The sequence below is a fragment of the Eptatretus burgeri genome, chromosome 9, assembly GCF_056783735.1.
Source record: "Eptatretus burgeri isolate ZD-2024b chromosome 9, Ebu_testis_v1, whole genome shotgun sequence".
NCBI lineage: Eukaryota > Metazoa > Chordata > Myxini > Myxiniformes > Myxinidae > Eptatretus > Eptatretus burgeri.
Genome location: NC_140969.1, coordinates 58,291,990 through 58,319,713, shown reverse-complemented (window position 1 = coordinate 58,319,713; position 27,724 = coordinate 58,291,990). Strand labels below are relative to the sequence as shown.

At 42.6% G+C, this 27,724-nt stretch overlaps 1 long non-coding RNA gene across 1 annotated transcript in view; it reads left to right on the top strand.

The window, feature by feature from the left end:
- LOC147020166 (uncharacterized) overlaps window positions 1-18,673 on the top strand; it is a 97,604-nt gene extending 78,931 nt beyond the window's left edge. The window contains exon 4 of the long non-coding RNA XR_015061671.1: window positions 17,954-18,673. This is a non-coding gene — a long non-coding RNA (uncharacterized LOC147020166). The remainder of the gene's footprint in view (window positions 1-17,953) is intronic.
- Window positions 18,674-27,724: the final 9,051 nt, after the last annotated feature.

Here is a 27,724-nt window from a genome sequence, read left to right as displayed (position 1 = left end):
TAGGAGACTTCATCTCCATAAACACTAGGCGGAAGTTTGGAAACAAATAATCTTCAAACGAGTCATTTTTGGTTTCAGACAAACAAACAAAATCAAAATCCTGAAAATAAACATCAAGGATACGATGCTTCGCTTTACTAGCTCCACAACACATATTGAGACCTGCAAACTTGATGTGTGTAAATAGATTAGAAGCATAACAGTGATCGGAATCAATTATATTTTTAACATGGACATAACAGCTATAAACATCAGTACTGTCACAAGGAACGCAATCGGCATTTGGTATTCTTGAGGAAAATGCCATGGGCATTAAAAAGGCCCCTTTATATGGTATGTGCCATGTGGAAAACAATAGAAAGGAAAGGACCTTCCATAGCTTGTGGAATCTTCTTCCATAGCATCGGTGTTAACTGAACTTGTGTTGTGCTCAGACATATGCTGGTTAATTGTGCCATGAATAATATCGTTCTGATACTGAGAAATTATACTGTCAATGGAGCTTTCTGAGTCCAACCTCAGAGCATCGAATCTCACCCATACCTGACGCCATCTTCCTTTTCATTGCTCGATGATTATGACCATATCTCAAAAGTCGTTTTAACCTTTTTGCTGCATGAAAGAAGTTGAGACACCGCTTACAAAGATATTTCTCTCCATTCCTCCTAGATATTTGAGATGATACTAATCTTGAAATATTTGTTAACACAAGTGCAATGTGAATTTCCTTTGGTGTCTTTGAAGTAAAGAAGGTCAATGCATGTTTTATCATTTTTACATTTATTTGAAACATTTAACACCTCAACTTTGTTTTTATCTGTTAGTCCGTATGTGTTCATCGACATGTTATTCATTTCTTCAAATTTTGGGATATCCTTCAATGACATAGGCAAAGTTAATCCATCAACTTATAAGGTAGTATTTTCATACTCCTCATAATTTGATATTCTTTCGAGTTTATGATGTGGGGAGATACATTTGAGTAAGAACGGACCAGAGAAAACATTTGTTATCTTTCTTTTGGATATTAACGACCGCATTTTAAAGTTTTATTTCTCTCGGAAAATCGATATATGAAGAATCATTAAGAAGATATAACTTCATGATGTGTATATCTAAAAAAGAATATTTTATTCAATTTGAACCCACTTCCTTCAACAAGATTTTCATCATCATCACCTAATTCATATCTTTGAAGTTTATCCAAAACATGACCTCAAATTTCATAAAACTCCTGAGGGGATGTTATCAATTCAGGGTATTTTCTTCTCACATAAACTTCCTCCTCTTTGGTTTCTTCATCTTGTGTTTTTGTAATTTCAAATTTACAACCAAGATAATACTTGAAGCTACCTAATTCATTTACACTATTCAGAAATAAAGTTTGAATTTGTGATGTACCTTTAATGGGATTTGAGTGACCCTGAAGTTTCTTGAGCTACAAAAGCACTCTCAATCTTATTCACCTTATTCTGATGGAAAGGAGAAAGTGTCAAGTCCAGGATCAAACATTCTGTAGACTTGGAGGCAGTAAATTGGAATCTAATCAGCTTACCCACACAGAAGCTTCTTCTTTGCCTACGTTAACATAGCATCTTTAATTGTGTGGGAACAGACAACACAGCTGTCCTCCACAAGGAAGATTTCTTCAAAAATACATCATGTCTGCAAAGCAGTGTGATGACTGCTTTAAGGTGGATCTCATTTTATTGGGAATCAAACCCATACTTCACAACCAGAGCAATATTGTCAGACAGCCACCACATCAAAGTTGCCCTAAAAGCATTAAGTCGCAGCATGGTTGACTCATAATACTCTCAGGGTAACTTGGAATGGACACTAAAAATGTTACCTATGGAAAGGCACTGCTGCCAAATAATCCCCCCCAAAAATCCAAAAAAGAAGAAAAGAAAAATCCATTTTTTTGTGTTCTGCAACCACAGTTGAGGGTTCTTGCTGCAATCAAAATGTCTTTGCGAGACCAGGCATGCTGCAAATACCCCTTCCACCTGCACTTCAAAGCAGCAGGTTGTCCAGCTCCAGCTAGGGCTGTTGAGGAAAGTTTATAAAGAGAGACCAAACCAAAATGAGCAATGTGCATTAAAGAAAGCCATAATTTCCATGGAGCATTCGGTGTGTGTACAAAGTGGGCTGACATTTCCTGCAGATGCATGTTGATGAAAAGATGCATGACTTGAGCATGAGATGAAAGCCATTTGTTCCCCTGCCCTGCAGCACACTAACACCACCTGATTGAAGTGTTAAATTGTGCAGCTGCTTTGAAATCAAATGCCTGTCCACCTGTAACTTGACGAGTGCTGAATGCATGGGTCACAGAGATGCCCAGGCCGTTTGGGTTATTTGTATTCCCCTAGAGCTTAACTTTCCTTGAACTGTCAAAGAAATTGCTCTCCTTGAGGTGCATGGCCCTTTGCTTGTGGGGTTTTGGATAAGGCCAGACACCAGTACAGGGTGGAGAGAGATATCCTGATGTGGCATGCTTGCTTCAATCCAATCTAATACAAGTTTTTAACTGCATTGTAGAGCATGCCTTTTGATGGCATGTCCTCATTTGCAATCATGATGGTAAAATTAACCAGGACTTTTTGAACAAAATTATACCTTTGAGCTGTTGCCATGGTAAAATAAGGTTTCCGAAAGCAAAGAGTGATCTGTAAAGGAAGTAAAATGGCATGTAGACATCTGTGAAGCAATTTTGTAAGTGTAGATATTGCTGAAAATGGACATTGCCGAAGTCTTTTCTTTAAGCCTGGTGTTGACTAATGGTAAAGGTGGCTGCCTTAAAATCTTAGGGGTCTTGAATTCAAGCCCCTGTCGTGCCATTACACAACACCAGGTGGGTTGACTCAGCCTGTCATTCTTTCAATGTTGACAAAATGAGTACCACTTTACTTGAAACAGGGGGCACTGCATCAGTGGCACAACTGTGCTCCCAGCGATGATGCAACTTGCAGCCATAGGCTGCATACGAAATAATAAAAGCTTTTAATTCTGCACTCTTCAGGAGAAATGCAAGAATTCCAGATATTAAGCATCGAAGCAATTTATAATCAGAGGTAGTTGCCAATTGGCTCAAGTGACCGATGCTGGTTGGCTAACGTCTATGCATGTCATAGCTGCGTTGCACTGAGGGAATCCAAGACTTCCCACAATGCTGAAGCTGCATCAAAAAGGTGAAGTGTTTGCACAAACTCCTTTTGCTTGCAAAGAATGGGACATTGTGTGTGAATAAATGTGACTTCAAGCATGCGTAAATGTGCCACACTATGTGCTCGGTCCACAATCCGAAACCAATGAGCATAATTGTTTTCTGCTCTCTCGATTGCTCAGCAGATGCTGTCCAATCATAGAATCGTAATTTTGGGCAAGCATTTTGGTCAGGTTTCTGCATACGTGCAAAGACCTGACCAAAATGCTGGCTGCAAAAGACTTGGAGCTTGACTGTTATGAGTCTCCAAGGGAACATTCTACTTTATTCAGTCCTTCAATCTTTGGGATGTCCAGCCTAACGTACCTGGCATCCCACCAGCACTGGAACTGACGAAAAACATGATTCATTTGTCACAGGGAGTATATCTTTCTGGATTGGAGGGAGCATTTTGTGTGTCGTAAATACAACTCGTGTTGTGACCTTTGGTATAGCATGAGACCACTTTCCAGTTATTCAAATTTTTGAGAAACTTTACCTCTCAAGGACAGGTGCAGTTAAACTAAACACTTCTCAGGTCATAAGATGGCATCCTTCGATCAGTTGGCAATTTTGCGTGATACATACTCAACTAGAGAGTATATAAAACATGATACCGTATGTAGTTACTTCAATTTTAAGAAAATAATGATTTTAACAATTGTTAAAAAAACATCCGAAAGATTATTGCTGTTTAAGTAGTCCAGAAGCATTCCTGAACATCACCCTGAGACACTACTCCATTACTCAAGGATACACAAGGAAATTGGATGCAGGAGGCCAATCAGCTCATCATGCCTGTGTCACATCAACACCACACCATCTTTAAACAAAAGAAAAATGCAATATGTGTTGTTTTTTGTGGTATTTTGTATTTTTTTTTTGCAGTTTTTCTTTTTGGGGAGCGGTTCGTTGAAGGCAGTTCTGGGGTTAGAAACACACATCAACCACACACCACCCTTTGATGAGACACTCACAGACAACACTCCACAAATGTGCATACAATCAATCACCCATCCATATTCAAGCTACCTAAACGCCCTGCCAACATCCCTATACTTCTCTAGCTCAATATCCTCCAAGTACCGATATAATTCCAATTTAAACTTATCTATTGTTCTAGTTGCTACTACCTTTCCAGGGAGGCCATTGCATGCATTAATAACTCACCAAGTGAAAGTTCCATGCCTTACTACCGTCTTAACTCTCCTTTACTTTACTCTCAGGCTATGGCCCCTGGTTCTATCACTGTCTACTCTGTTGAATAATTCATCTGCACTTATTTTATCTATACCTTTCATTATCTTCAACATCTCTCCCATATCTCCTCGTAACTGCCTTCTTTCGAGTGTATAAAGCCCTGTCTCCTTCAACCGCTCCTCATAGCAGAGTCTAGCTCGGCCCGGAATCAATCTATAAGCCCTGCGCTGAACCCTCTCTATGGCATCTATGTCCTTCCTGAGCTGTGGTGACCAAAACTGCACACAATATTTTAGATGTGGCCCTCACTAATTCCTGTGCAGTGTTAAAACCAACTATTTTGATTTATAATTGACCCCCCGACAAATACAACCAAAGACCCCATTTGCTTTACCTATTGCTGCCTGGCACTGTGCTGCCTGCTTACCTCCCGTATCTGTTACCACCCCACAGATCCTTCTCCTGTGTGACACACTCCAAAATTGCCCCTTACATCATGTAATCTCTATTTTCATGATTCTTATCCATCTCCAGCACCTTACACTTGCTCAGGTTAAATTCCATCTGCCAGTCTTTTGTCAAATATATGCAAGTATCAATACTTTCCTGAATCTGATTACTACCCCCTATGCTATCCACCTTACCTCAAAGCTTTGTGTCATCTACAAATTTGGAAAGCCTCCTGTTCACCCCACTATGCAAATCGTTGATGTAAATAATGAATAGTAATGGTCATAGTGGTGATTCCTGAGGTACCCCACCACTGACATCCTACCAGCAAGACATGCTCACACTCACAGCCACTCTCTGCTTCCTATCACTAAGCCAGTTTGCAATCCAATTAGCTATCTGACAAGCCACTACACAAACCCTCACCTTGGCTAACAACTTCCGATGTGGTACTTTAATTCTCCGATGTGGTACCTTATCTTCTAACAACCTCCGATGTGCTCATGCCTGGTATTAAAGTCTAGATATACTCGGTCCTCTGCCATTCCCTCATCCACACAATCAGACACTGCTTCATAAACCTCTAAAAGATTTGTTCGACAAAACCTACCTTTGATAAACCCATGCTGACCCACCTTTAAAATGTTTGTATTTATTTAAATGGTTCCTCATGTGGTCCTTAATCTCTCCAACACCTTCCCCACAACTGAAGTCAAACTAACAGGTCTATAGTTCCCCTATTCTTCTCTGGATGCTTTCTTAAATAATGGTGTTACATTTGCTACTCTCCAATCCTCCGATACCTGTCCTAACTCCAGTGAGCTATTGAAAATATCCGTTAACATCTTGCTTACCTGCTCAGCCACTTCCCTCCATACTCTCGGGTGCAAATGATCTGACCCTGGAGTCTTATCTACTCTTAGATTTCCGAGCTGTTCCTTTACTTCCTCCACTCCAACCTGGATCATCTGTAAAAGCCCTTCCTCACCTCCTTGATAGATACTTTCAGCTATCGGCAATTCTCCTGACTGTTCTTGTGTAAATATTGAAGCAAAATACATTTAATAAGCCTGCCATCTCGCTAACCACTCTCCCAGTGCTATTCCTCAATGGAATTGTCCTAACCTGTTCTTTACCCCTAATTTACTTTAAAATACCTTGCTATGATGCTTACTATTCTTAGCCATGTCCTTCTCATACTGTCTTTTGGCTTCACGAGTTATTTTCTTAACTTGCCTCCGCTTAGTCCGATACTTATAAATATCCAACTCCGGTCCTGTTATTTTATCTATAATTATAAATGTCAGTGTGTGTCAGTGTGTCTGTTAGTCAATCAGTCAGTCATTCAGTGTGTGTCTCCTCCATAACAACAAAACCATGAAACTGAGCAGTGTGAAACTTTGCATGCATGCTGTACTGAGGGAACTCCAAGGGAGTGCATGACTGAAAATTGGGTGTTTGGGTTCATTTAAACACCCCTTTTGAAGATAATTAATGACCTTATTTAATTATCCTTTGTCAAGGCTCATGCTTGGTCACCTCCCTGGGGTCTTAATTCGCCATTTTTTTTAGCCTGCTCAACAATGCCTTGACTTGGAACAGGCCGCAATGGTTTCTTAACAATAAAGCGCTCAACAATGTTTTTTTCACTTTCCTCACACATGTCATCAAATGCATCATCTTCATACCTTCAAATTGCTTATAAACGCCCAGAGACGCCAGTGTCCGTGGCTTTATTTCATTTCCGCACATCTGATAACCTGTAGAATCTCTTCCCCTTAACCTTTTTGTGTGATCTGCTTTCATTATCCACTCTTCACTTCGACCGAGACACATATCAAAAAAATAACCTACACATCTCACATCGATCAACTGTTTTAAAAATAACCTACACATCTCACATCGATCAACTGTTTTGGGCCCGCGGTGCCATGCGGTTCCTCGAGTGGTACCTCACCAGCTGGAAATGTTGTGCAGTTTCATTATTGATGACCTCGCTTTGTTGAAACTTTTTGTGCGATCTGCTTTCATTATCCACCCGTCACTTAGACATCGATGCATATAAGAAATAAAGTCCATCAAAACAAGTTGTTTTGAGCTGTGAAAAGCAGAGACTAACATTTTGTGTTCTCTGTGGCTTGATATGTTTTTGAATTGCATTTCGCTAATTTTCACTTGAAGTCCACATTTAAAGAATTATATTTAAAGGTAAGCCTTTGTGGTTCTCCTTTCCGTGTATCCTTTATCTGTGCGGAACTTCATATGGAACTTGGAATAGGCCACGTACCAGGCAAAAATTGTACAGTTAGAACTATAGTATATGAGAGTACAACTCTCAAATACTATTATTGCGAACAGGTCCTACTACAGTCGTCTGCAGAAAATTACTACAGGAAAATAATGATATTTCTGCCTGGGTTTGCCACACAGGAGTGGAGACTACTCACCCTGTGTTTCATCAAGCTTAGCGAGAAACCAACCATTACCTTTAAATGTTAAATGCAAATTTAACTGACGCTTTAATGGAGTCAGGTATACCTGGAACGTATGACATCAACAATTACTGCTCAGGGAGCACATTACCTTGGTTCGGCTAGAATAGAGGTACACTGGTACAGGTGTATAGTAGGTTTTAAGTTTTAACCTCAGCAGTGTATAAGCGATTGCACATTCCTTTGTCTTCGCGACTGTTTCTAAAGCAATTGGTTATTTTATATGAAACGGGTATGCTTTTCAAAGCTTATGAGCTTTCGCTTTGTGAGTTTCAAAGCAAAATAAATTCGACAACACCCGATTTCCAAGCCGTTTGCCATATTAACATGTTTTCAAAATTACAGAGCCAATTTTTTTTCTACCCATCACATGATGATTGGCAGCTATTTATATAGAATAATGTTTATGCACATCTCCTTGAAACGTCCATAATGCAACTTTGTTTTTTTTTTAATTTGTTGATTGAAACTCCCCTGAAACAAGTGGTGAAAGATACTCAAGGTGTTTGGGTTGTATTGAGTACATATATTAGACGATAATCACACTCACTCAAATCAGCCGATTCCGAATCCTGAAAAATTGCTGATATCGGCCAAGCACGTGTGTGTGTGTGTGTGTGTGTGTGTGTGTGTGTGTGTGTGTGTGTGTGTGTGTGTGTGTGTGTGTGTGTGTGTGTGTGTGTGTGTGTGCGCGCGCGCGCGCGCGCGCGCGCGCGCGCGTGCGTGCGTGCGTGCTTTATTCAGCTCAACATATTTTCCGCTAACTCCCCCCCTCCCCCACACCTCTCTCTCTCTCTCTCTCTCTCTCTCTCTCTCTCTCTCTCTCTCTCTCTCTCTCTCTCTCTCTCTCTCTCTCTCTCTCTCTCTCTCTCTCTCTCTCTCTCTCTCTCTCTATCTCTCTATCTCTCTATCTCTCTATCTCTCTATCTCTCTATCTCTCTATCTCTCTATCTCTCTATCTCTCTATCTCTCTATCTCTCTCCCACCCACTTCCCTCTTTGCATCCTCTCCCTCCTGGAGAGGAGAGCAACGTGTGGTGGGGCATCCTCACTCTCCTCTTCTCCACAAAGTGGAGCATGTACTTATCATATTCGGAGTGAGCCGACCCAGAGGGGTGCAAATGTCGATGCATGTGCAAGCATGCATGCATACAGGCAGGCCTTTTCCAGGTAGATAGCATGGGCTTTAAACGCTCCCGCCCGGTTTTATATAGTGTTGTTGATTCGGTGGCGCTTAACAGCACTGCCGTCTCACGGGTTATATCGCCGGCTAGTTCGGCACAGGTCTCGGGTCATGCGCCTCAGATCACAACACCAATGTACCACTGTGCCTTGCCCGTTGGGGATATACCCCGGCTACAGACTGGGTTTGATCAGAGACCGAGCGAAGACTGCCGCAATCTGTAGCCAGTTTGGTTTTAAATACAAAATGGAGCGATTGTTCTTCAGCACGACACGGATAAATTCAGTGCGGTAAATTTCGTAGAAATCAGCCAGATTTAATGGGGAAACATCGGGGGAACACGGCACAAGCAAAGCATTCGCGATAACGTTATAATTCATCCATAACCCACCCTTATCTAGGGAGCTACGGATACGGGTTTCGCAGGAGGGCGCTAACAAAATAAGCCTTAGGCCTGGACAACATGCACACAAGACACGGAGTACTTGGTGGTGCCTCATGGACGAGAGGAAAGGTGTGGAAGGCACGAATGCGGCTCGTGACAAGCCGATGTCGCCGGATTCGAGTGCCCAGCCCGAGCCTAGAACGTGGCAAAATGGCGGCAACGTCCTCCTATCGGCCCAGCCCACGCACACAGCCTCGGTGCGTCCAGCCCCTGTGAGGTTGACGGCACAAGAGACCAAGATCCGGTGAAAGGAACCGTTTTCTAACCTATCGGGGCAGGCTTTTTGGACCACTTCCGGGGACGCGTGATTGGTCCGTGGTCCAGGTTTGCAGCAGCTCTCCGCCAATGGGTTGCTGGCACATCTTGTTGACTGGCTCTGTCAGGGCGCTGGGTAGGGGCTGGTTAAGAGGGGGGAAGGAAAAAGAAGGCGCCTCTCGGTACACCACCACTGTATGAACACTGGACTGCCTGGTACGCCTTCCGACACACATTTAACGTCTGATTACCAAACAACCTGGCTAAACATGCATTTTCAGGGGGGATCTGGGCTAATCCGATACTTAATAACCCACTAAGGGCCCATTTCCGCAACAATACCACCCGTCACTTCGATGATGGGAATACCAAAGAGGGGAGGGAGAAAAGGAGGGGGAAAGAGAGAGGGGTGGAGGAGAGAGAGCGGAGAGAGAGGAGAGAGGACGGAGGGGGAATGAGTAGGGGTGGGGGAAAGGAAGACAGTGTGAGGTGAGAGGAAGGGAAGGCCGACGTGCAATGGAACATTCATTACCACACAGAAGCATCCGGAGAAAAACACTGCCTGGACGCTTCTAGAGCCAAGCTGGTCAGAGACAAACAATGCTCAGACACATCCGGAGACATCCACTGTCCAGACAAAACAACCGTCCAGATATGGAGAGAGAGAGAGAGAGAGAGAGAGAGAGAGAGAGAGAGAGAGAGAGAGAGAGAGAGAGAGAGAGAGAGAGAGAGAGAGAGAGAGAGAGAGAGAGAGAGAGAGAGAGAGAGAGAGAGAGAGAGAGAGAGAGAGAGAGAGAGAGAGAGAGAGAGAGAGAGAGAGAGAGAGAGAGAGAGAGAGAGAGAGAGAGAGAGAGAGAGAGAGAGAGAGAGAGAGAGAGAGAGAGAGAGAGAGAGAGAGAGAGAATGAATGAGAGATAGAGAGAGAGAGAGAGAGAGAGAGAGAGAGAGAATGAATGAGAGATAGAGATAGAGATAGAGATAGAGATATCTGTGCCAGAGAAGTATGTGAAGCTGATTCAGGATATGTACAATGGATGTTCTACACAAGTGAGAAGCAGTGTTGGAGTTGGAGTGATTTATAGTTTTATGGTAGATGAGAATGATACCACCCGGAAAGAGATGGTGGGGCAGACCAAAGAGGAGATGGAGTGATTGTGTGGAAGCCAACATGAAAGAAAAGTTGTGGATAACGAATGGGTACCCAATCGACCCAAGTTCTGGAGCAGGATCCGTGTCAGCGACCCCACTTGAAGTGGGCTCATCATTCAACAGACGAAGAAGAGACTATAATTATTTCAGGGCAAATGAGGGAACGTTGATCGGTTTAAAAATGATTTATTATCTATTTTTAGTCGGTTTTCTGTCTTTCACTGAGGATTTTTTTTTGTCAGCGTTACATTCAGCAGTGCAACCCCACAAACCATCTGTGGAGAGTGGATATCAACTTCACCGGTTTGAGAGGTTTGAACTTGGCATTGCGTGTGAGCACAGGGATATGACTGGGCTTGGATCCAGGTTGGAGTGGAAACAACTCCCAGTAAATCTCCTGCGTGTTGAGGTGAGTGGAAAAGGATCTGAAGTGAAATAGAGCTACAATCATTGGACGTTGCCAATCAGACCCCATTCCAGACATTGTTCAAATCATTTTGAAATAAAAAAGGGAACATAATAGGTTGATAAAAAGGAGTAAACACTCAAAAGAGTTCAGGGCCAAAAGAAGATGACCGTCAGGTGGACCCTCTCAAAGATCTTGTTCAGCAGTCTGTTAACACGGACCACTGAATGGATGGACCGAAACTGGCTGAACTATATTGGTCAGTCGATTTTGTTATTCTGTCTGTCTGTTGGGTCGCCGAAATAGGTGACCCTTATTGTCAGTAATTCTGTCTGTTTGTTTGGATGTTTGTTCGTTTGTCATCAGCATAATTGGTAGTAAACGTTGGTGGATTTTGACCAAACTCGGGTGGTAGGTACATCTTATGACCTAGCACTTTGGAAATTGTGATGGTTGCTAGGGACGCTTTGGTTCCCAAGCAACTACCAAAAAACCTTCAAAATTGGTACCGTTTACGGGAAATCAATTCCGAAAACCATTATCCCACCTAGGGTTATGAAATTTGGCACGAATGATCTACAGGTGATGCTCTATCAAATATATTCCGGTTTTGTGATATATGGAATACTTTACCCGCAGCGCCCCATACAATTAGGGTTTGCACGAAAATTGAAGGCCCCCTAGTGACCAGGTGAGTGCATCGATACCAATGAAACTTTGCAGGTTCATGGTACTCAATGAGTACTACAACTTTGCCTCAGGACAAATTGACCAATTTCGCTTAGGTCAGAAGTCAAAGGTCAATTAGTGCAAAAATCGATAATATGCGAGAGCTGGAGGTGCCTTCACGCCAAATGCTACTCCTCCAAAGGTTATGGTCGGATGGTCATGAAAATTCACACCAATCGTCTGGAATACATTATGCACAAACGATCGAGCCGGATTTTCGATTTAGATCTGTGTTCACCCACAGCACCCCCTCAAACTTTGGGGATTTCCGATTTCAAACTCCATTTTCGGTACTTTTCATTCAAATGGATACCGAGTAGTTACAGTGGATGGAACTGGATGAGATTTGATATGCATATTCCTAAGGTGATTCCCTATTCGCTAAATGACATCCATTTTGCTCTATATATTATAGTTTCCATGCTCGGCGACCCATCGCCGCCTTCTGGCTTGTCTGTCTGTTTGTCTGTCTGTTTATTGCCGAGAGGTCACAATTTTAAACGATCTTCACGAAACTTCACCACATGGTCGAGTTTGTCAAAAGGAAGAAGCCTATTGTTTTTGAGGTCAAAAGGTCTTACAATGATCTTACATTACAATGATCTTACAATGTAAATTAATCACTCATTGTGCTCCATCATGCAGATACAATGACTCATTAATTAAAAAGAGACTTGATTAAAAAGAGACTTTGCTTTCAAGATATGCATGTGGATGCATCAAGATATTGAGTAGAGGATGAAATATAACACATCTCCAAACACTAGAAGCGATATTTATCTATTCCTGAGACCCTATGTTTTGTCAGCAAAAACGAGTTCGTCCACTCGCTTTGATTGTTTGTGCAAAGAAGAAGAACACGAACTCATCTCATGGTCACAAATTTTGATGAAGAAGATTCTGGAAACCATTTGGGGCTCTGCGTCAAACTCTGCAACCTCCAATTGGAGAGCTGAACACTGAACAGGCTCCTCCCACCGAGACCGTTGGGAGTTGATGACACATCAGTAGAGAACATCCAATTGGAATTGACTTTGTTGATCGGTGTCTATTGGACTGTTTTTCTTCTTTACCTCATTCACTTTGTGTGAATTTCACCTGAACAGAGAACAACGAAAAGCTTTGTGGTTTTCTTTTTAGTCTGTGTTATGGTGATGTCCTTCAAATGTCCAGACTCACTAATTGTTTTTTTTAAATTACACACAATAAAACCTGTACATTAAAAGAGTTTAAAAACGAATGTTTACCTCAAGTGGGGTTTGTAAGGGAAAGACCTAAAAAGAGTGTGGATGGGGAAATTAATGGGGTGTGGCCAGCAATAGGGTTGGGTTTAGGAATCGAGCTTTAATGTTTTGATTGGGGTTTCCGCGAAATTGGAGTACAAGAAAATACTGTTGTTGATCAGTGTCAGGTTAATATTCTTTTTTTCGGGACAAATTGGAATTTTTTGACAAAAAAGCTATAATTTTTTATTTTACCCTCAATACATTTCACTTTTTTATAATTATTCTTGTATATCAATATACTGACCATAACTAGAGACAAATATAATGCAGAAAAACATATATTTACATTTTAAAATATCAATCTACAATATTCTCATTTTCCCCGAAGCCGGGTGGTGGCCATATTGGATTTTCATGATTTCAGGACTTCCCCCCGGAGGATCCCTAGGACTTTTTTTTCTCTCACTGAGGACATATTCAGGAAACAAAATCTGTTGTTTGCTTTTGTTGCAATTTGTGTGAGGTTGACCAAATATTTCTGCTAAGATGCCTGTACTATCAAGTCCCTCTACTAATCACAACTTCAGAACCCCTCCCCATCATGCTTACCTCCTCCGAAACCCTCCCCTCCGCACTTCCCCTCTCCTCTCATCCCTAGCCTCATCGCTCTCACCCTCTCCTGGAGTGTATGGTGATGTTTGAGGGGTCGCACTCTCCACTCCCCCCTCCTCGCTCTTCCCTCATTCCAAGCTCCCCCTTCCTCACCCCTCCTCACTCCTCTCTATCCGTCCTCTCTCTCTCCCTTCCTTCCCTCCTCTCCCCCTCCCTCCCCTCTGCCCCTCCCTCCATTCTCTCTGCCCCTCCCTCCTCTCCCTCTCCCTCCCTCCTCTCCCTCTCCCTCCCTCCTCTCTCTCTTCCCCTTCCTCCCTCCTCTCTCCCTCCCTCTTTCTCTCTTACCCTTAATATTCCCATCAGTGAAGTGATGTGTTGTATTTGCTCATTCCTCATGAATGCCTTCTGCTTCTCCTTAATAGCATTCCTTATCTCACTGCTCAACCACCCTGGTCTCTTTCTGCCTCTCGTTTTACATTTCATTGGAATGTACTTAGTCTTCACTCTACACATTTGTTCCTTAAAGGTTTCCCATTTCTCTGATGCTGATTGTCCTGTTGTCAGTCTCCCAATCTACATCACCCGATTCTCTCCTCATACCCTCAAGGTTTGCCTTCCTGAAATCTAATAGCCTTACTCTACTATCCTGAACTCTAACTCTTCAAAGAATCCTTGCACACACAATGTTATGGTCACTTGATCCAAAATGTTCCCCTACCTCCAATTCCTTCAACATATTTGGATCGTTACTTAACACTGACTTAAAGAATAATCGTGACTTAAATTTGTTGCTTAAAACTAACATCGTTTTAGAACGAACATCGTTTCTGGGTCTCACTATCTGCATTATCTTTCCTGGGAAAGCCACATTTCAAACCTCGCCTCCAAAGCCAGGCGCCGACTGGGAATCCTCCGTCGTGCAAAGTCCTTCCTCGGCCCAACTGAGCTCCTCACCACTTACAAAGCTTTCGTCCGCAGCGTGATGGAGTACTGCTCTCCCTTCTGGGCTGGTGCTCCTGCCTCCCACCTTTCTCGGCTTCATGCTATGGAAACCAAGGCATTTCGGATCATTGGCATCTCTCTCAATGAGGCTGAGTCTTTGGGCCTCTCACTCTCTCACTGCAGGTTGGTCGGTGGTCTTTCTGTCTTCTACCGTCTCCTCTCCAGCCTCACCTCCACCACCCCTGCTCTCTCTGTGATTTGTCCCCACCACATTTCCGCAGGGCGCTCAAGGTCCGCCAACAACCCCCGTCTGGTAAAACTACCAAAATCACGAATCACTGCTCACCTTCACTCTTTCCATCCTCTTTTTTTCCCGCCTTTGGAATAAATTCTCTCACTCTATTCATTCCAATTCTTCCTCCTGGCCTTCAAAACAGCTGTTCACCACCACCTCTTATCATCCCCCATCCAAATCTTCAATGTTTTCAACCCCAGTTAATCCACGCCAATCCCACCTCCTTCAAAGTCCCTGCTTTTCTTCCTGAAAGTCCCTGTAATGTCCATCTTGTATTCCCCATGTTCCCCGCCCCATCCCTCTCCCTTCCACAGATCTCCTGTCTCTGTTCCCCACTGTTTTGTCCCTCCCACTCCCTCCCCTCTTGTCTCATGCCCCCTTGCTGTGCGTTGTGTGTTAGCTCTCACACGAGCCTCGACAAGGCATACAATTTTTTTTTTTTGAAATCATTGAACCTTTATTATTACTTTTTTTTTAAATGAAGTACGGTACTGCAAAATTTGAGGTTCTTGGAAGTATGATGAAGGTGATTTGTATTATACAGTGTTCAAATATATGATTAAATTTGAATAAAGGTTCAAAGGTAAATAAATAAAACAATAAATAATTGGGGTTTTACCACCATTGTACCAGTGTCTATGACAGCATTCTAACACATTTCATGAGTTGTTTGTGGCTGTTGTTTATATCCTTCATAATGGCCTTAAAAACAGTAAGTTTCCTCTGGAATGATTTTTCAATGTTGTTTGACTGTCAGGCAGGAAAAAAAAACAATCTCACTCCTCTCTGCACATGTACGATTGGGACAAATTCAGAGATAAAGTACAGTGAAACTAGACTTATCTTTATATTCGTGTTCCAATTTGTGTTCAAAATTAAAACGTGCAATTTAAATAAGTTGTTCCTTTGTCATAAACTGATAAGCCAGACAGACAGACAGACAGACAGATAGACAGACAGACAGACAGACAGACAGACAGACAGACAGACAGAGACTTGCACCAATTGATTAACCCCGCTTTTCGCTTTGTGTGCATGGAGTAATATTGACAGCTCAGGGAAGCCATTATCACGCAGAATGGCTTTGCTGTGTTCAATTTCCGCAGTGAGGTCGCACGGTGAGCAGGTGGCCAAGGCTCTATCCACAAGGTCGGTGATGAGAGCAATCTTACAATGTGTGTCAGACTGAATGAGTCCCACCGTGTACACTGCCCAGTGAAGGTAATCTTGTGACATATGGTAGTCAATAATAATCTGATTTCTCAACTAGTATGTCGAGAAAAGGGAGTGCTTTCAATTGCTCCATCTCATAGGTGAATTCGAGCGCAAGCTGGAATGTGTCAGGATATGCAAGGATGTCCAGGCACGCATCAGCAGAATATAATTTAAAAAAATCTAACAAATGTATCTCATACACTTATTGAAAATACACACCACGTTATGACATTAGTGGTTAAATCATAGAAGGCGCACTTCTCGTGCAAACAGACAAATGTTAGCGAGCACCTGATCAATTGGGCATACGATTGCTGTGCCATCCAATTGAGCTTGTATGGTGTCAATAACAACTTGGGCACTCAATAGAGCACACGGATCTGGATTCAGACCTGAACTAAAATTTCATCGGCGTGTTCTTGTCACCGAACCAACTCATCCACCCAGTTTCGTCCGAATTAGTCCATAACTTTTTGAGATATCGTGTTGTATATCATTTTATCCCCATCACTCAATGGTGAAGAATCACTTAAAAAAATTCTGATCCAGATCCAGATTCAGATCTTCACCAAAATATGCGAAATCCCAAATTTTTTTTGAATCTGTCCGCAACTTTTTAAGATATCTTGTTCACAAGTAGACAGACAGGGGTGAAAATATAACCCCCATCCATCTTCGGTGGCAGAGGTAATAAACTCAACTGTGCACGTTGCTGTGTTCACGAGTTCCACAAAGACCGACTCGGAAATCGACGGAGGTTCGAGATTGCTGTGTTATAGCGATGCTGCATAAATACGGATGGCTTCCTTGTGTATCTTGTATATAAAGTTGTATTGTCTGTCTGTCTGTCTATCAATAGAATCGGCACCACCAGTAGTTACCCAATCATATTTCAGACCGTTGGAATCCTCTTGGCAAATGGAGATGGAAGAAAACATGTTCAAACCAACAAGGTGGGGGGTTCAGGGTGGAAGACCCCAATTCTCTCAATGTAAATGTGTATCCTTTTCGACCACCCAGTGGTAAGCAGTATATTACAAATCATCACATAGCAAAACTCCAAATTACTTCTGCACAAAGTGCTGGTCTGTCTGCTGGTAATATATAAAGCAGCTCATTCCACTGACATGATTTGTGACAGTCAAGTTACAGGTCGTTTACAACCAGTTAGCACATGTGAAAACCAAAGCAAGATCCATCCATTGGGACCATACTCTGGAAAGAGCATCATTGCTGCCAAAGCAGTCTCCTGGGCTATAGGGCACAATCCTGGACAGGTCACCACTCTGACAAAGGATACTCAAATGGCTCAATCATCCCAGCAAGCTTGTACTCATTTTGCCAACCTCACAATGATGACAAGCTGAGTCAATCCCACCTGGTATTAATTCAACAGCCAAGCAGAATTTGAACTCAGGACCCGAGGATCCCAAACCTGCCACCTTAACCATTAACCCAACAGCAGGCATCAAACCAAGATGCTTCCCCAAAAAATTGTGATTTTGCGTTCGGACAGCATTGGCTCAACAATTGAGGATGTGCAGAAAACAGTTGCACTGACTGGTTTCAGATTGTGACCCGAGAACGCAGTGTGGCATGTTGAAACGTACCAATCATAATTTATCTATCTATAATTCCAGCAATCTCTGTGTGTCTGTCTGTGTGTGACCGCTGTTTCTCGACAACCACTGGTCCAATCTAACTGAAACTTGCCAGGTATATTGCTGGGGACCTGAGTATGTGCCTTTTCAAGGTTCGATATTAATTGGACAAGTGCTTCCCAAGTTATGGCCATTTATTTACCAAACCAATGACAGGACACGTTGCTGCGTAGGCGTGGCGACCCATCGCCGCCTTCTGGATTGTCTGTCTGTTTGTCTGTCTGTTTATTGCCGAGAGGTCACAATTTTAAACGATCTTCACGAAACTTCACCACATGGTCGAGTTTGTCATAAGGAAGAAGCCTATTGTTTTTGAGGTCAAAACGTCAACACAGGCCAAAGGTCAACAACTTCGGTGAGAGTTCTAAAATCCTCAATTTTCATCAGATTGACTTGAAATTTTTAGAGGATTTATATTTCAGATCACTGAATCTCCCTAACTTACCTCAGGAGTTTTAAGGTGCAACTCACTTTTTCTACCAACAGGGCAAACATGATGACCAAGGAACTTTCCAAAGAAATCAGACAGAAAGTGGTGGAGAAGCACTGTTCAGGAGAGGGTTATAAGAAGATTTCAAAGTCACTCATTATCAATTTGAGGACGGTGAAATCGATCCTGAAGAAGTGAAAGACATATCATACTACCCAGACTCTACCGACATCAGGTCGCCCATCCAAACTCAGCAGCCGGGAGAGCAGGAACCTGGCTTGGGATGTCGCTGTAAATCCAACAATGACTTTGAACGATCGGCAAGGATCTTTGTCTGAGATGGGGGTCAGTGTTCAACAATTAACAATATCCCGTTCCCTTCACAAAGCTGGCCTTGATGAGCAGGTGACAAGAAAGAAGCCATGATTGAAAAAGATGCATCTTAAAGCTCTTATGAAGTTTGTGAAAAAGCATCTTAATGATAAGGCATGTGGAGAAAGGTTTTATCGTCAGACGAGTCAAAATTTGAACTTTTTGGTCTAAATTCAAAGCAGTACATCTTTGCGCAAGACAAGCACTTCACATCACACAGTGAACACCATCCTTACTGCCCAGCCTGGTTGTGGCAACATCATGCTCTGGGGTTGCTTTTAATCATCAGGGACTGGCAAGCTTGTCAGGATAGAAGGAACAATGGATGGTGCAAAGTACAGGAGAATCCTTGATGAAAACCTGCTTGAGTTAGCCATGAATCTGAAACTGGGTAGGAGATTCACATTTCAGCAGGATAATGATCCGAAGCACGAAGGTGAAGCCACATTGGAGTGGTTGAATAAGAAAAAAATAAATGTTCTTGAGTGGCCCAGGCAAAGTCCTGACTTGAGCCCAATTGAACATTAATGGCGAGACTTGAAGATTGCAGCCCATCAAGGATCCCCATCAAACTTGGAAGAACTAAAACAATTTTCACTTGAAGAATGGCCAAATATGTCACAATCTCACTGTACAAAGCTGGTAGAGACCGACCCAAAAACACTCGTAGCAGTCATTGCTGTAAAAGTTGCTTCCACCAAGTGCTGACCGAAGGGGTTGAACACTTTTTCAACCAGTGAATTTTGATTTGTACATGTTTTTTGCAGGTATTCCTGACATGTAACCTCCTTCAGCTGTAACAGTATTTAGTTTGATCCTTTCAGTTATGAATAAAAAAGTTCATTTGGAACAATTGTTTCTGCATAATTTGTAATTCTTCTCAATGTGTAAATATTGGTAGGGTGTAAATACTTTTGCAAACCTCTGTCGATATGTTTTAAAGGAGAAGAGATTTTAGCTTCATATTATTCACAGGAATGACAAAAGACAAAATTCACAATAAAATAACAAAAGGAAACCCAACCCTAACCTTACATTGAAACCCAAACCCGAACACACCAAACCCAAAGCCAACCCTGACCTTCACACCCCAAACGCAAACCCAACCCTAACCTCACACCCCAAACCCAACTCTAATCCCAAGATGATTTATCATTTTCACACTGATTTATAAAAAAACAACTTAAAGAATTATTATTTTTTAAACAGTTTATTACTATTTTTTCTTCTTTTTTTCGCAGTTCAATAACAGTACAAGGTCAATACAGTCTTTCAACTCAACAAAGTTTTCTGTTTTTTTTTCTTCCAGTTCTGTCTTGAGAATGAAGTTTAAGTAATTTCAAGTTTGAAGAAGTGGAAAGGAGGAGATATATTGTAAATTTGTCTCAAGAAATCTCAGGTCTTCCCAGCACTTTCTTGATATTGCTGAAAAAGAATAAATAAATAAATACATTACATGTCTAATATCGAATGAAATACTACGTAATTTCATTAATTATTAATCACCTGAACTTACCACTCATCAAGCACTATCCAACCAAGAAGACAAGGATAGGTCGGTTGAGAACTTCAAAGGTCTCCAAGACAGAAACCACTTTTTGAGTCTCCAAGGTAGGTCTCATATTTTGAGCCATCAAGGCAAAACTCTTCCTGATTTTCCAGAATTTTTTGGGTCATCAAGTCAGAACTCGTTTTGTGGGTCATCAAGGTGGAACTCGTTTTGTGGGTCATCAAGGTGGAACTCGTTTTGTGGGTCATCAAGGTGGAACTCGTTTTGCGGGTCATCAAGGTGGAACTCGTTTTGTGGGTCTCTGCACACGTATCAACAAAAGGAAGTGAAAACCACTCAATATCACCGCCATCATCATCTTCATCATCATCATGCCTTCCGACACAATCCTGGAAACACGACTCTCTCCATTGCTTTCTGCATCTCAGTTCAATTTTCCTTTTCTTTTGCTTTCATTTTCACATCTTGATTTTCTTCACCACAAAGTCCCACTCGGTTTTGATTTAAGTTTTTCAAACAATTTTAATACAGTAAAAGTTTATAAATGAAAAAAGCTGGACTTACTACTCGGTAAATGCGACGTTTCGGCGAGAATCCACTCGCCTTGGTCACGGCAGATGATGAAGTGAGGAAGAACTGAAGAAGCTGGAAAATTGTCACGTGACATCCAACCTGCTTCGATTTAACTACCAACATTCTTCGATTTCATTAATTAATTTGATTGCATCGATTTAATTACCAACGTTCATCGATTTAATTAATTTTAATGATTATCCAGTTGTACACACCTTGAACTTGTATACAGTTCCATTAACACTCATGGCAGACTTTCACCAATTGGATGATCTGTTTGGTGCTTGTCTGGCTGAGAGTGCAGCAAAACATTCGTTTGTTCCCAACTCTTCTGAGACATAGACAGAATGGGACACGATTGGGGTGAAGAACATGTAGTTTATACAAAGTTTGAAATCATTTTTAATGTAAAGCAAGAATCTTGGCAACTTACATTCCAACCGGTGGGATGGTTTCATTCGAGTGGGTGGAGGAGAGTTAATGAGCACCTCTTCTGAGGGGCCTTTGGAAAAAAAAACAATAAAAATATAAAACATTAAACACACTGATATCTTCATCAGTTTGATAACTTGTTCAAGAAAGGGCACAGAAGGGAATGCACTGATGGAACAGGTGACGACGAAAAGATGAAGAATCCAATCGAGGGGAGTTAAACTTGTGATTTATCCTGCGTGGCGATGACCATGTCAATCACTAACCTTCACACCAAAATATTAATTACAATTATCTTCACAATTAAGAACATTCTTCTTCAAAGAAGGAAGTATTAACAGCAATGTCTATAAAAGAACAAGTGGCAAAACTTATTTCAGCTTCACAACACGATCTTGGGGTTTGCTGTGTTTGCACCCAGTGTGTTCACCCCTAGTGTGTTCACCCCCAGTGTGTTCACCCCAAGTGTGTTCACCCCCAGTGTGTTCACCCCCAGTGTGTTCACCCTCAGTGTGTTCACCCCCAGTGTGTTCACCCCCAGTGTGTTCACCCCCAGTGTGTTCACCCCCAGTGTGTTCACCCCAACTGCCGCAAAGTATTGAAGAGTGCTTACCTGTTGAAGGTCCTGCATGTGATATGACCCTCAACACCGTGCTGTTTCTGTTGTTGCTGTTGCAGCTCCTCAGTAACATGTTGTTTCTGTTGCTGTTGCAGCCTGTGAACACAATGAGGGTTCTGCTTTTCCTGCAGCCCCTCAACACCGTGCTGCTTCTGTTGTTGCTGTTGTTCATTTCAACCCTGTTGACCCTTAAGACCTTGAGACCCCGTATGACCTTTTAAACTCCCGTCGATCATTTGACCCCTCAGACATTTATACCCACAGATCCTTTAGACCTGTTGAGACCCATAGACAAATTTTGATCCTTTTTTTTCGAGCCCATGCGACCTTAACACCCTTTGAACTGCTTTGACCCCTTTAGAACCCTTTAAACACACACCACACAAACATCATAAGTCTTTTTACAACACAGACTACTCTTTTAAGCAGGTGATGTGCAAACTCTACCCACCCGGAGGTTAGGTAAACTGTGCTAGTAACCTTATCTAAGCGAAAACGACGTGGAAAAACTATCACTAAAATGAAATCAATCTCCTGGAAGTTAGGCAACACAAAATAGAGCCTCTCCCCCTTCTCCCTTGCGAACTTGGTATTCCTTGTCGTCAATGAGAATCGTCATTGGAACAATCACATTCACCGTCTCCATCCTCACAATCACATCCGTCTTCTCCATCCTCACAATCACATTCCTCATCTCCATCCTCACAATCACATCCGTCATCGTCATCATCACAATCACATTCGTCTTCTCCATCCTCACAATCACATTCGTCGTCTCCATCCTCCCAATCACATTCATTGTCTCCATCCTCACAATCACATTTGTTGTCTCCATCCTCACAATCACATTCATTGTTTCCATCCTCACAATCACATTCGTTGTCTCCACTGTCACAGTCACATTCGTCATTGTCGTCATCATCATCTTCCACATCCTTATCCTCCCCATCAGCCTCATCTTCTCCATCCACATTCTTGTCCTTTCTGTGAACACACAAGAATCACCAGAACTTCGTTTGAGAGAACATTTATCTGCATCGTGAAAATGTATCAGAGAACCACCAGATATATAAACTCCAATAACAACATATTCATCAGTTGAGAGGTCCATCGGGATCAGAGTTTACTGTTCTTAATTGGAAGATCAATCATAAAATGAAGACTTGTGAAGAGCTTTACCGGAGCCGTTTGTTCCTCCATAAATATATCGCCCAAAGCAAGTTGATGATAAATATCACTATGGAGATGATTCCGACAGCATTTTCCAACCTCCCCCATAGCGACACGAGTTCTCCAACGTCCATTGGGCCGAAAAGAGAACCTTCCCCAAAGATCTGTGGACACGGATGTAACAAGTTTAATAAATTAATGTTATTTCAATGAAAACAGGAATCAATATCCATCATAATGATCCTTAAATGGGAACATTTCAAACTTAAGTTGAAACCTGACGTTCTGACCACAGGCCCAGCAAACGGATCGAACGATGTAACTTGGTTTCCTTGAAACAAGATTTAAGAGTACATTTGTTCACACCGTAATCAAACTGTCATTATTTATTTAATATCACAATCTGCTCCCTTCCGAAAACTTCCTTTTCAAACCAATCAATGGGATCTTTAACCCTTTACCCCCTTATCCATCAGTGATGGTGTTTCTCTCCGTTTCCCATTTACCTGGTAAGACTTCCTTATTGCACACACTCCAGGATGCACTTGCAGGTGTGCCGGAAACATATTTTCTTGAAATTCTTTGAAAAAACTCAAGAGCATAACAAGGTACGACCACATCGTCGCAGCTAATGCGGCAGAATGGTCGAAATGTTCTCAAAGGTAAACACACAATGCATCCAGACGATTGTCTTTATGACGCTGCAAGCATTGTTGTCATGGTAACCGCATTCGGTACAAAACAAACTCATTTCAGTTTTCATTGTATCGTCATCCAATTTATAATATGTAATTATATAATGGTATGCCATATTTACGTACAGGGTGGCCTGAAAGTCGTTTTACCCCTCCACAGTGAAGCATTCGTTCGAAAACTCTTCATACACAGGTTTTATTGTGCAGTACTGTACTTTTTTTGTACATCTTGTCGAGGCTCATATGAGAGCGAACACATCTTTATGCACAGCAAGGGGGGGGGGGCATGAGACAAGAAGGGGCAGGAGTGGGAAGGACAAAAGAGTGGGGAGCAAAGACATTAGGAGATCTGTAGAAGGGAGAGGGATGGGGCGGGGAACACGGGGTATACAAGATGGACATTACAGGGACTTTTAGGAAGGAAAGCGGGGAATTTGAAGGAGGTGGGTTTGGGGTGGATTAATGGGGGTAGTAAAGATCAAGGATTTGGATGGGGAATGATAAGAGGTGGTGGTTAACAGCAGTTTTGAAGGCCTGGAGGGAGGAATGGGATTGAACAGAGTGAGGGGGTTTATTTCAAAGGCGGAAAAAAGAGGAACAAAAGAGTGAAGGTGAGCAGTGATTCATGATTTTGGTAGTTTTACCAGAAGGGGGTTGTTAGCGGACCTTCAACGACCTGCGGAAATATGGTGGTGACGAATCACAGACGGAGCGGGGGGGAGGGGGCAAGACCAAAGAGGATACAGTAGAAGACAGAAAGACCACTGATCTGGCTGCGGTAAGAGAGTGAGAGACCCAGAGACTTAGCCTCATTGCGGGAGATACCAATGATCCTAAATGCCTTGGTTTCCACAGCGTTAAGCTGAGAAAGGTGAGAGGCAGGAGCACCAGCTCAGAGAGAAGAGCAGAACTCCATCAGGCTGTGGAAAAAAGCTTTGTAAGTGGTTTGAAGCTCAGGTGGGCCGAGGAAGGACTTTGCACAACAGAGGATTCCCAGTCGGCGACTGGCTTTGGAGGCGAGGTTGGAAATGTGTCTTTCGCAGGAAAAATCATGGCAGATAGTGAGACGAAGAAGCTTAAATGAAAGGACTTCTTCCAGAGGATTGTTGAGAAAGTAGATGTTGGGGGGGGGGGGGGTTCCAAATGGTCCTTTCAGAGAGACATCGTGAGAGTGTGAGATTTGTCAGGATTGAGAGACATGTTCCACGTGTTGGACAAGTTTGTGATTTTATCCAGATCTGCAGTGAGCGAAGAAGCTGCTGCTTGCCACTCTGAGGGATGACAGATGGTACGGCAGAGGGTGGAGTCCTCAGCAGAGAGATAAAGAGGATTTTCCAGAGAGTCAGAGAGATCATTGAGGAGAGATCTTACAATGTAAATTAATCACTCATTGTGCTCCATTATGCAGATACAATGACTCATTAATTAAAAAGATACTTGATTAAAAAGAGACTTTGCTTTCAAGATATGCATGTGGATGCATCAAGATATTGAGTAGAGGATGAAATATAACACATCTCCAAACACTAGAAGCGATATTTATCTATTCCTGAAACCCTATGTTATGTCAGCAAAAACGAGTTCGTCCACTCGCTTTGATTGTTTGTGCAAAGAAGAAGAAGAAGAACACGAACTCATCTCATGGTCACAAATTTTGATGAAGAAGATTCTGGAAAATATTTGGGGCTCTGCCTCAAACTCTGCAACCTCCAATTGGAGAGCTGAACACTGAACAGGCTCCTCCCACCGAGACCGTTGGGAGTTGATGACACATCAGTAGAGAACATCCAATTGGAATTGACTTTGTTGATCGGTGTCTATTGGACTGTTTTTCTTCTTTACCTCATTCACTTTGTGTGAATTTCACCTGAACAGAGCACAACGAAAAGCTTTGTGGTTTTCTTTTTAGTCTGTTTTATGGTGATGTCCTTCAAATGTCCAGACTCACTAATTGTTTTTTTAAATTACACACAATAAAACCTGTACATTAAAAGAGTTTAAAAACGAATGTTTACCTCAAGTGGGATTTGTAAGGGAAAGACCTGAAAAGAGTGTGGATGGGGAAATTAATGGGGTGTGGCCAGCAATCGGGTTGGGTTTAGGAATCGAGCTTTAATGTTTTGATTGGGCCCCCTTCCTCACCCCTCCTCGCTCCTCTCTCTCCGTCCTCTCTCTCTCCCTCCCTTCCCTCCTCTCCCCCTCCCTCCCCTCTACCCCTCCCACCTCTCCCACTCCCTACCTCCTCTCCCTCTCCCTCCCTCCTCTCCCTCTCCCTCCCTCCTCTCTCTCTCCCCCTTCCTCCCTCCTCTCTCCCTCCCTCTTTCTCTCTTACCCTTAATAATCCCATCAGTGAAGTGATGTGTTGTATTTGCTCATTCCTCATGAATGCCTTCTGCTTCTCCTTAATAGCATTCCTGATCTCACTGGTCAACCACTCTGGTCTCTTTCTGCCTCTAGTTTTACACCTCATTGGAATGTACTGACTCTTCACTCTACACATTTGTTCCTTAAAGGTTTCCCATTTCTCTGATGCTGATTGTCCTGTTATCAGTCTCCCAATCTATATCACCCGATTCTCTCCTCATACCCTCAAGGTTTGCCTTCCTGAAATCTAATAGCCTTACTCTACTATCCTCAACTCCAACTCTTCAAAGAATCCTTGCACACACAATGTGATGGTCACTTGATCCAAAATGTTCCCCTACCTCCAATTCCTTCAACATATTTGGATCGTTACTTAACACTGACTTAAAGAATAATCGTGACTTAAATTCGTTGCTTAAAATTAACATCGTTTTAGAACTAACATCGTTTTAGAACTAACATCGTTCTCACACTCTCACAATGTCTCTCCGAAAGGACCATTTAGAACCCCCCCCCCCCCGCCATCCACTTTCTCAACAATCCTCTGGAAGAAGTCCTTTCTTTCAATCTTCTTGGTCTTACTATCTGCCATGATCTTTCCTGGGAAAGCCACATTTCAAACCTCGCCTCCAAAGCCAGTCGCCGACTGGGAATCCTCCGTCGTGCAAAGTCCTTCCTCGGCCCACCTGAGCTCCTGACCACTTACAAAGCTTTCATCCACAGCGTGATGGAGTACTGCTCTCCCCTCTGGGCTGGTGCTCCTGCCTCCCACCTTTCTCGGCTTCATGCTATGGAAACCAAGGCATTTCGGATCATTGGCATCTCTCGCAATGAGGCTGAGTCTTTGGGCCTCTCACTCTCTCACCGCAGGTTCGTCGGTGGTCTTTCTGTCTTCTACCGTCTCCTATCCAGCCTCACCTCCACCACCCCTGCTCTCTCTGTGATTTGTCCCCACCACATTTCCACAGGGCGCTCGAGGTCCGCCAACAACCCCCTTCTGGTAAAACTACCAAAATCACGAATCACTGCTCACCTTCACTCTTTCCTTCCTCTTTTTTTCCCGCCTTTGGAATAAATTCTCTCACGCTATTCATTCCAATTCTTCCCTCCTGGCCTTGAAAACAGCTGTTCACCACCACCTCTTATCATCCCCCATCCAAATCTTTAATGTTTTCGACCCCAGTTAATCCACGCCAATCCCACCTCCTTCAAAGTCCCTGCTTTCCTTCCTGAAAGTCCCTGTAATGTCCATCTTGTATTCCCCATGTTCCCTGCCCCATCCCTCTCCCTTCCACAGATCTCCTGTCTCTGTTCCCCACTGTTTTGTCCCTCCCACTCCCTCCCCTCTTGTCTCATGCCCCCTTGCTGTACGTTGTGTGTTCGCTCTCACACGAGCCTCGACAAGGTATACAATTTTTTTTTTTTTTAATCATTGAACCTTTATTATTACTTTTTTTGAAATGAAGTACGGTACTGCAAAATTCGAGGTTCTTGGAAGTATGATGAAGGTGATTTGTATTATACAATGTTCAAATATATGATTAAATTTGAATAAAAGTTCAAAGGCAAATAAATAAATCAATAAATAATTGGGGTTTTACCACCATTGTACCAGTGTCTATGACAGCATTCTAACACATTTCATGAGTTATTTGTGGCTGTTGTTTATATCCTTCATAATGGCCTTAAAAACAGTAAGTTTCCTCTGGAATGATTTTTCAATGTTGTTTGACTGTCAGGCAGGAAAAAAAAACAATCTCACTCCTCTCTGCACATGTACGATTGGGACAAATTCAGAGATAAAGTACAGTGAAACTAGACTTATCTTTATATTCGTGTTCCAATTTGTGTTCAAAATTATAACGTGCAATTTAAATAAGTTGTTCCTTTGTCATAAACTGATAAGCCAGACAGACAGACAGACAGACAGACAGACAGACAGACAGACAGAGACTTGCACCAATTGATTAACCCCGCTTTTCGCTTTGCGTGCATGGAGTAATATTGACAGCTCAGGGAAGCCATTATCACGCAGAATGGCTTTGCTGTGTTCAATTTCCGCAGTGAGGTCGCACGGTGAGCAGGTGGCCAA